The sequence below is a fragment of the Triturus cristatus genome, unplaced genomic scaffold (assembly GCF_964204655.1).
Source record: "Triturus cristatus unplaced genomic scaffold, aTriCri1.1 SCAFFOLD_157, whole genome shotgun sequence".
NCBI classification, from domain to species: Eukaryota; Metazoa; Chordata; class Amphibia; order Caudata; family Salamandridae; genus Triturus; species Triturus cristatus.
In genome coordinates, this window is record NW_028188052.1 from 1,377,501 (window position 1) to 1,387,500 (window position 10,000).

A 10,000-nucleotide genomic window follows, 5' to 3' on the forward strand; every position below is an offset into this window, starting at 1 on the left:
AAGGCAAGGGCTTCACATTCGGCTCCAATGATCTCATCAAGCAAATCACCGCTCTGGCCTTTGCCGATGACATCGCAGTACTCAGCAACACCTGGGAAGGAATGAGTGCAAATCTGAAAATCATTGAAAAATTCAGTAAAACAACAGGATTAAAACTTAATGTGAAAAAAACACATGGATTCTATATAAGTCACCATAAAGATAAGATCCTGGTAAACAACTGTAAACCATGGCAATTTGAAAAACAAAATATTGAAAACATCCATCCAGGAGAAAGTGAGAGATACCTCGGACTGAACTTTGATCCACACACTGGCCATTCAAGCAACAACAAAATTAATGAAGTTCTTGTTGACTGGGCCCAAAAACTCGACAATCTACCACTTAAGCCCACACAGAAAATAGAAATATTGTGTCAATACTTGATCCCTAAACTGTGATTTAAACTGAAAATGACAGGAACAGAAGCAAAAACTTTAAACATTCTGGATCAAACAATTAGAAAGTATGTCAAACACTTTCTACACCTACCTGCATACACATGTGATGGTCTCCTGTATTTGAAAAGATCCTTTGGGGGCCTCAGTATTCCAAAGTTATGTACGACAATTGGTCTGAACAAAGTTAATAACTTATTGTATCTCAGGGGAGCTCCAGATCTATACATAGCTCATTCATTCATGTATGCAGGAGAAGTAATCAATGAAAAAATTGATAGCATCATTAAAACACACAAACTCAACATTTTAGACAGTAGATGTCTCAGTCATGAATTGAATTTGGTAGCAGCATATGATTGGAGGAAAGAGGAATTTGAGAAATGGGCAAATCTCCCTGTCCAAGGTGATGGTATAAATACTTAGCAAGCAATCCAACCTCAAATGTTTGCATCAGCAAACATAATAAAAGAAAAGAAAATCAATACATAGCTGCGCTGATGTTGAGAGCAAATGTCCTGTATACTAGAGAAACCATCACTAGGGGAAGAAATCACACATTTTCTACTTGTAGATACTGTAAAGATGTGTGTGAAACAATTTCACATATATCAGGTGCATGTCCTACAACCAAGGACATAAGAATAAAAAGGCATAACAAAGTGTTGGAATTGCTAATTGATAGAGCAAAAAGGTGTGGGTGGATGACATACAGGGAACCTCATGTCAAAAATAGTCAAGGTGAACTAAGAAAACCAGACGTAGTGTTCACCAAAAATGGTACTGCTGTAGTGGTTGATGTTTCAATTCGTTATTAAAACTCACAGAATTCCCTTGAATTAGCGTATGAGAGTAAAGTTAATTACTATCAGGATCTATCACAGCAAATCAAAGATCTTACCAACTGTAAAACTGTAAAATTTCATGGCTTTATTGTCGGATGTCGGGGTATTTGGCCTCAATGTAATGATGTTGCTCTGGCTGATCTTGGTCTGCAAATGTCGTTCCCATTCAAGAAGAATGTTTGCCTGACTACATTAATGGACACTCTAAAAATGTGCCAAGTATTCATGGACAATTAAACTGAGATGTACAGTATCGTACAGCACACATGTCACTTTTATAAACATATTAGCCTAAATGTTGATTCACTAATATTTACATGTGGTTCAACAGTCACGTAATAGTTAATAGTTGACACAATTATTTGTATAGATGTGGATTTTATAGATGTGAAGTTTTATAGAAATGTATTTTCAAACTAGATGTGCAATTTATAGATGTGTATTTTTATAGTTGTGTGCTTTTATTATAATGATCTAGATACAAATGTGTACATCATGATTATTGAAACGTCTTGAATAAAATAGATCTCAAATAACTACATACACATAGTCACTACATATTACATTGATTATTAATGTCCTGCTAAACAGGACTGTTCGTAGACAATTTTATATTGTTGGAATAGTACTGCAGGGTGTACTATCTCTGGCCTATACGTGACCCCAGTTCCAGTGAGGACAGCTTAAAGTGTGGCTGTACTTCCGGAGCGAACAAATGTTGTATTGTTGGAAGCAAAACCGATTTGACGCTGATGGGCAGCATAATAACCCAGAATGAGCCACCGCGAGGTGGTACAGATAGCCAAATGCCTCATCATCTAATTAGTGACGCGCATGAATGGATGAACGAGATTCCCACTGTCCCTACCTACTATCTAGCAAAACACCCAAAGGAAAGGGCTTTGCCGAATCAGCGGGGAAAGAATACCCGTTTGAGCTTGACTCTAGTCTGGCACTGTGAAGAGACATGAGAGGTGTAGGATAGGTGGGAGGCCCTTGGTCCGCCGGTAAAATACCACTACTCTTATCATTTTTTAACTTACCCGATGAGGCGGGGGGCGAGCCCCGTGAGGGACAGTGGCAGGTGGGGAGTTTGACTGGGGTGGTACACCTGTCAAACGATAACGCAGGAGTCCTAAGGCGAGCTCAGGGAGGACAGAAACCTCCCGCGGAGCAGAAGGGCAAAAGCTCGCTTGATCTCGATTTTCAGTATGAATACAGACCGTGAAAGTGGGGCCTCACGATCCTTCTGACTTTTTGGGTTTCAAGCAGGAGGTGTCAGAAAAGTTACCACAGGGATAACTGGCTTGTGGCGGCCAAGCGTTCATAGCGACGTCCCTTTTTGATCCTTCGATGTCGGCTCTTCCTATCATTCTGAAGCAGAATTCACCAAGCGTTGGATTGTTCACCCACTAATAGGGAACGTGATCTGGGTTTAGACCATCATGAGACTGGTTAGTTTTAGCCTACTGATGATGTGTTGTTGCAATAGTAATCCTGCTCAGTACGAGAGGAACCGCAGGTTCAGACATTTGGTGTATGTGCTTGGCTGAGGAGCTGTGGCTGTGGGATTATGACTGAACGCATCTAAGACAGAATCCCCCCTAAACCATAACGATACCGCAGTGCCGTGGAGCCTCGGTTGGCCTGGGATTGCCGGCCTCTCTCGGGGAGCCAGTGCGTAGAGCCGCTCGCTTGGGGACCGGAGCGCAGACGGAAGGGGGCTGCCTCCATTGCCCTTAGTGCACCGCATGTTCTTGGGGCACCCGGTGCTAAATCATTCGTAGACTACCTGATTCTGGGTCAGGGTTTCATAAGTAGCAGAGCAGCTACCTCGCTGCGATCTATTGAAAGTCATCCTCTGAGCCAAGCTTTTGTCTCTCCGTGCGTGGGCGCCATCGGACGCCCTCCTCCACCACACCCAGGGGTGGGTCCCTCTGCTGCCGGGCCGGCGGGAGGGACGCGGAGGGGATAACGCGGGCCTGCAGGAGGCTGCCTCCACCACGTGCCCTCTGGCACGGGGGCCTCCCCCACCCGTCCCTGCCCCATCGGGGTGCGGGGATGGGGACCACCATCCCTTGCGGGTCGGCAGGGTGACCAGATGGCCTGGGGCGGCCGGGCCTCCCCTTCCGGCTGCTCCTGGGCAAGTCGAGCAGAGAGGCGAGCAGCGGCAGCCCCGGGGGAAGGAGCCTCCCGAGCGGCTGCCTCAGAGCACCTGGCCACCCTCGCTGGACTGCAAGGGCGGCTGGGTAGAGCACCCTCTCAGGCCATTCAGGTGCTGGGTCGTCTCGGGTCATCTGGTCGCCTGGCTGCAAGACCAGATAGCCCTGCTGGCCGGGCAACCAGATGGCCCTGCGGGCCGGGTGACCAGATGGCCCTGCAGGCCGGGTGACCAGATGGCCCTGCTGGCAGGGTGACCAGATGGCCCTGCGGGCTGGGTGACCAGATGGCCATGCGGGCTGGTGGCTGTGCTAACTCCAACTTTGTGCTTCCCCAAACTTCTGTAAGCCCCCACTATGTAATCATCGAGAAAAATGGGCTCCCCGGGCAGGCCGTTGGGGAGGGGACGTGGCCTGGGCTTAACCCTCCTTGGTTCCAGCCGAGGGTCTGGGCGCTGGGGACCGGGGTCCCGGGGCTTGTGCTCCGTTCCAGTGTCCCAGGGTGGACCGGGGTTCCACGGGGCCCGGAGAGGCTCTCCCCGGCCTGCCTAGGGTTCGGAAGCTGGGCCCGGTCCTGGGTCTTGTGCTCCGTCCCAGTGTCCCAGGGTGCGGGAGCCCCCGTCCTGCAAGCCAGCCGAGGGTCCAGGCGCTGGGGACGGGGGTTCCACCAGGTCCCAGGGAAGCTTCCCCCGGCCTGGCTAGGGTTCGGAAGCTGGGCCCAGACCTTGTGCTCTGTCCCAGAGGTCCCATGGTGCGGGAACCCCCCTGTCCTGCAAGCCAGCCGAGGGTCTGGGCGCTGGGGAAGGGTGTCTACCGGGGCCCGGTGAGGCTCTCCCCGGCCTGGCTAGGGTTCGGAAGCTGGGACCGGGCCTCGTGCTCTGTCTGGCGGGCGCCGGGGTGCGTGAGCCCCCCGTCCTGCAAGCCAGCTGAGGGTCCGGGCGTTAAGGAAGGGTGTCCTGCAGCCCCGGAGCCCTGCAGCCCCCGAGCCCTGCAGCCCCCGAGCCTTGCAGCCTCGAGCCCTGCAGCCCCCGAGCCCTGCAAGGGCAGGCGGGAGCCCTACCGCGAAGGCTCAGGGCGGGCAGATTGGCGTCATTTCTGTCCCGGCCATCTGGTCGCACCACTCCCCTCGGCCATCTAGTTGCACGCAATGCTTTCCAATGGGGCAACCAGATTGGTGGGCCGGCCTGGAAGTCCCAATGAGGGCTCATTTGCCTCCCGGATCCCAGTCAGGGCTCCAGGAGGTCGGGTGCATCCGGGCCTAGGGTCCCCTCCGTCAGTCGTTGCGCACAGTTTACCAGAAAGGGGGGTAGCCTTCCTCCGGATTACTAGGGCCAGGGTATGCCGGGACGCCCCTCCAGGGGTTGGCGGTTCTCAGGCGGGGACCAGATGGGCTAAGCCCGGACGACACCTCCCCGGCGTCCGGTGCTCACTCCTCCAGCCCGCGGCGAGGCAAAGTGCCTGAGACGGGCTCCATGGGTCCCCCGGGCGTCCGGGCCCCGGGAGCACCTGCGGGCATCCCATGCCTGAGGCCCAGCTTGGGGTCTCCGAGCCCTGCAGCCCCGAAGCCCTGAAGCCCTGGAACCCTGCAGCCCCGGAGCCCTGCAGCCCCGCAACCCTGCAGCCCAGGAGCCCTGCATCCCCGGAGCCCTGCAGCCCCGGAGCCCTGCAGCCCCCGAGCCCTGCAGCTCCCGAGCCCTGCAGCCCCCGAGCCCTGCAGGCCCCATGCCCTGCAGCCCCCGAGCCCTGCAATGGCAGGTGGGAGCCCTACTGCGAAAGGATCAGGGCGGGCAGATTGGCGTCTTTTCGGTCCCGGCCATCTGGTCGCACCTCTCTCCTCGGCCATCTGGTCGCGTGCAATGCTTTCCAATGGGGCGACCAGATGGCTGGGCCGGCCTGGAAGTCCTGATGAGGGTCCATTTGCCTTCCAGATCCCAGTCAGGGCTCCAGGAGGTCAGGCGCGTCCCCGCATAGGGTCCCCTCCGTCACTCGGAGCGCGCGGGTTACAAGAAAGGTGGGTAACCTTCCTCCGGATTAGTAGGGGCAGGGTATGCCGGAACACCCCTCCGGGCCTGGTGGTTGTTTGCCGGGGACCAGATGGGCTTTGCCCGGGCAACATCCTGCCAGCCGTCCGGGGCTCCCTCCTTTGGCCCGCGGCGTGACAAAGTGCCTGGGACTGGCTCCACGTGTCCCGGGCAGTCCTCCCCTGGGCGCCCGGGCCCGAGAGATCCGGTGGTCCTTTAAGTGCCTGAGGTCCAGCCGGGGTCCCCGAGCACCCCGGGAAGCAGAGCCCCCCGAGCCCTGCGTGGGTGGGCAGGCGGGAGCCCTACCGCTATGGCTCGGCTCGGGGCGGGCGGATGGGAGTCCTTTCAGGTGCCGGCCATCGGGTCTCACCTTTCCCCTCGCCCATCTGGTCGCGCGCAATGCTTTCCAATGAGGCGACTGTGAGAAGTTGGCCTGATATATGATGTCACTAATTCTAGTGTACACCTTGTATCAGTCCAAACAACCCTTATGGTGATTGGTTGTAAAGTCAACCTTATAGACCAGCTATCCTAGTGGTAGCATGGACAAGAGCAGTCTTAGGCTAAACTCTGTATGGCATGTGAAGCCAGCTGTTATACCATATCTAATCCCTTGAATACCAAATGAAAGGACACCACAACAGATATATATAAAAATAGAATGTATTTATTCTAGTCAAACCCTCAGCACTCTTTATGAGATTCGAGGTAAGTACAACACAGTCTTATTTAAGCATACATTAAGTCACACAGGTAAGTAATACAGGTAGGCCCTAGGGGCCACGCAAAACATATACTAAGTAAGTGGTATAAGAACCACTGTCACGAACACAGGATAGGCCTAGGCCTAGGGAATCGCTGGGGCTACACTATACTACCAAAGGTTAGGAAGTGGGAGGCCCACGGGATTCAGGTGCAGAGTGGAAACACTCACGCGTAATGCGTAACAGTCGATAGAAATAGTAGTTATTAGAATTTAACAGTTTTAGGACACTTCTGGAACAGCTAGGAAGTCGAGACTTGGAAACTAGACCCTAGGATAGTCAATACCCTTGTGAGCACCGGAGTACTCAAGTTACCTAGCCCACGGGCTGCGGGTGCATAGGTGTGAACTTGCGTCGGGTTTCGTCGTTGACTCCTATGGATGCCTGAAGGAAAGTTGCTGACAGGCAGTCAGTGAAGAGTGTCCGGTGGATCCCAAGGATGGAATCAAGAAGGAAGGATACCTTCAAGCAGAAGGGACAGAGTCTAGGTCACCAGCCAGGAGCCGGGAAGGAACCAGGCGATGTCGTGCAGATGCAGGTGAAGACGTGAAGCTTGTCGCAGCAGCCACGGGTACCAGGAGGCGTCGAGGACGACCAGGGCCAGGAGGTGAGTTGTCCCACGAAGGCTCTTGCTGTCGGCGGCGTCGAAGTCGAGTTAGGACCCAACAAGCCTTGGCAAGCGGAACACACGCAGGATGGAGGACTTGCTTCTGGTGCAGACCAGGAAGGTCTGGGGTGCTTCTCTTTCACAGAGGAGCGGGTGCCAGTCTGGAGGAGCCGGACCAGCAAGGTGAAAACAAAGGTTCGTCGTCGCAGAGGTTACTAGCCAATGGGTCACCAACCGGACAACACGTCGAGCAACTCAGGTGCAGAAGGGCCCCACGCAGAACACGTGAAGTGTGGGGAGCTGATCTTCTTTGCAGATGGTGCTCGGGATGGGGGCTTCTCAATTCCCCAAGCACAGCCTCGAGGAAGCCTCAGAAGTTGCGCTAGTCAGTTACTAGCCACTTTTCCCAAGTCGCCGGTCCCACGTCCCTCGTCACCTCCACGGGTCTCAGCTTCGCTGTAGATGTGGATCTGGTTCAGAGGTGTCTGGGAGTCTCGGCGCTGGTCAGTCTCTGCAGTCGTCCCTCGTAGGATCAGTCGCAAATCAAGCAGCGGTCGCTGGATGGTGCCTGGTTGCCCAGGGTGGTCACTCCTTGGCCACAAGGGAGATTTCTTCAGTCTTCTTTCTGAGGTCGAATGTCGAAGGTCCAGAGTTTCTGTTCAAGTTGCAGATTCAGGTTAATCTAATTTAGCAGGGCTCAGCTACCTACTGATATACTGGGCTAGTGGGCTGGGCTACCTGCAAGGTCCCTCCTATGGGTGGGACCAGGAAGGGGAGTGGTTACACCCCCTTTCCTTTGTCCAGTTTCGCGCCAGAGCTGGGGCTGGAGTGCCCCAGCGCCGGTTTGAACTGGACTATGCATGGGACACCTTGTGTGCCCCAGGCAATGTCTAGTTTCTTTTATCCCTCCCTGCCCCAATACACTAAATCCTGTCTGGGGTGGTGCTCGCACCTCCCAAGGCAGTAAACCTATTGTCCAAACCTCCCTCGCTGGAAGGACTCCCAGCAGCAGGAGGTCAGACTAGTGTATGTGGCAGCAGCATCCATTTTGTGATGCTGGGGCTCTGGTTAACTTTACCCAGGTAAGTAGGTTTCAACATGTCTTCTCCCACTAGAAGGGAGGAATAATATCCTCATGGCCAGGAATGGTATGGGGGTATTATTCCAAAGTGTTAGACACCTTACACGACATGTTTTGATAAAGCCAAACCATAGTTACCAGAACCGTTTAAGATTATAAGGTACTTTAAGAGTATATGGTAGGCTATATCATAGAACAGCTATAAGGACATGGTTCCGAAAGCTGCAGACAGGCTCAGCTCATGCTAGAGCACCATCTCACATGTTACCAAGCACTCTGCCTCCAGGATTGTTAAGGCCTGCCATAGGAGTGGCTGATAGGTACACATGTGTCTATATATAAGATAGGTATAGGAATACTACACCTAAGCAAGGGGTGATTACATGACCTTGCCCCAGCTGAGTGATCAGCCCATTGTGTCATAATGGAAGGCCAGGCCAGGGGTGGCATAATACATGCTGCAGCCCCTGGTAGGCCTAGGGTACACCTATGCCCTGGGTACCTAAGGTACACTGTATAGGGGCCAATAAGGTGATCCTATCCAAATGGGTTATGCACCTAAAGTGCATAGTATTAATTTAGAGAGAGAACAGCAGGGCTGTGGGTCTGATTAGCAGGCCCACAGCCACATCTAAGTCGAAAATCAGTAAAGCAAAAGCAAAAAGTGGGGGTGAACATAGAAAGCAGACCCTACTCTCCTACAGAGGGGTAGCCTTCCTCTGGATTACTAGGGACAGGGACCCCTCTCGGCCTAGCGGTCCTCAGCCTGCAGCTGGACAGGCCAGGATGCTGCCCCAGCCCTGGGTCTGTTTTGGGGCCTGCCACGTGGCAGGCTGCCCCAGATGAGACCTGGCAGGCCTCCCCCTGCTGGGCTGGGTCCAGGGGCCCCTGGGAGGGCAGCCTCCCCACCCCAGGCTCCGTCCTGGGTCCTGCCGCATGGCAGGGTGCCCGAACAAGTTCCTGCAGGCTCCGTCCTGGGTCCTGCCACGTGGCAGGGTGCCCGGGATGGTGTCCGGCAGGCCCGGGGAGTCTTCCCCTGTGCCTCCGGGCCTGGGAGCCCAGGCTGGGTTCAGGGGCCCGGCTGGGCCCCGGGTCGGGGGCTCCGGCCCTCGGCCCGTCCCCCGGCCTGCGGAACTGCCAAAGGCCCAGGATGGGGTTCCGTTGTGTCCGGGGAGCCTCCCCTTGCTTGGCTGGGTTCAGGAGCTCCGGCCGGGTCCCTGGGGGCCTCGGGAGGGTGGCCTCCCCACCCTGGGCTCCGTCCTGGGTCCTGCCACGTGGCAGGGTGCCTGGGACGGGGTCCGGCAAGCCCGGGGAGGCTTCCCCTGCGCCTCCGGGCCTGGAAGCCCCGGATGGGTCCAGGGGCCCCGCCGGGCCCTGGGTCGGGGGCTCCGGCCCTGGGCCCCATCCTCCGGCCTGCCGCTCTGCCAAGGACCCGGGACAGGGGTCTGTCAGTCACGTGCAGGCCTCCCCTGCTTGTCAAGGTGTCCGCGAGCCCCGGGTCGGAGGGCCTGTCGGGTCCCTCACGCAGCTTGCATGGCTGGGGCCCAGTTGGGGCCCTGGGCCTCGAGTACCCCATGCCCCGGCGCCGCTCACTCTTTCGTTGGGGCACAGAGCGACCAGATGGCTTCCCTTTCGAGCCCGGCCATCTGGTCTCGCGTTTCCCCTCAGCCATCTGGTCGCGCCTGTCTCCTCGGCCATCTGGTCGCCCCTATCCATTCGGCCAGCTGGTCGCGCCTATCCCCTCGGTCATCTGGTCACACGCAATGATTTCCAATGGGGTGACCAGATGGCTGGGCTTGCCTGTTAGTCCCGATTAGGGTCCATGTGCCTCCCCGATCCCAGTGAGGGCTCTAGGAGGTCGGGTACATTCGCACCTTGGGTCCCCTCTGTCACCTCGTGTGCACGGATTACAAGAAAGGGGGGTAATTTTCCTCCGGATTACTAGGGAGAGGGTCAGTCAGACCTCAGTAAGGTCCGGCGATTGTGAAACAGGGGAAGGCAGAGCCCGGGCCCGCCCGCCGGGGACCCCAGGGGCCCGGGTACTCACCTGCCTCTCAGCCCCCTTCCCGATGGTTCTTTTTCTCTG

The 10,000-nt window shown here is 55.4% G+C and overlaps 1 pseudogene; it reads left to right on the forward strand.

Annotated features, from left to right (window-relative positions):
• Positions 1 to 2,189: 2,189 nt before the first annotated feature.
• LOC146769606 (28S ribosomal RNA) lies at positions 2,190 to 3,158 on the forward strand (annotated as a pseudogene; the record flags this gene model as incomplete).
• Positions 3,159 to 10,000: the final 6,842 nt, after the last annotated feature.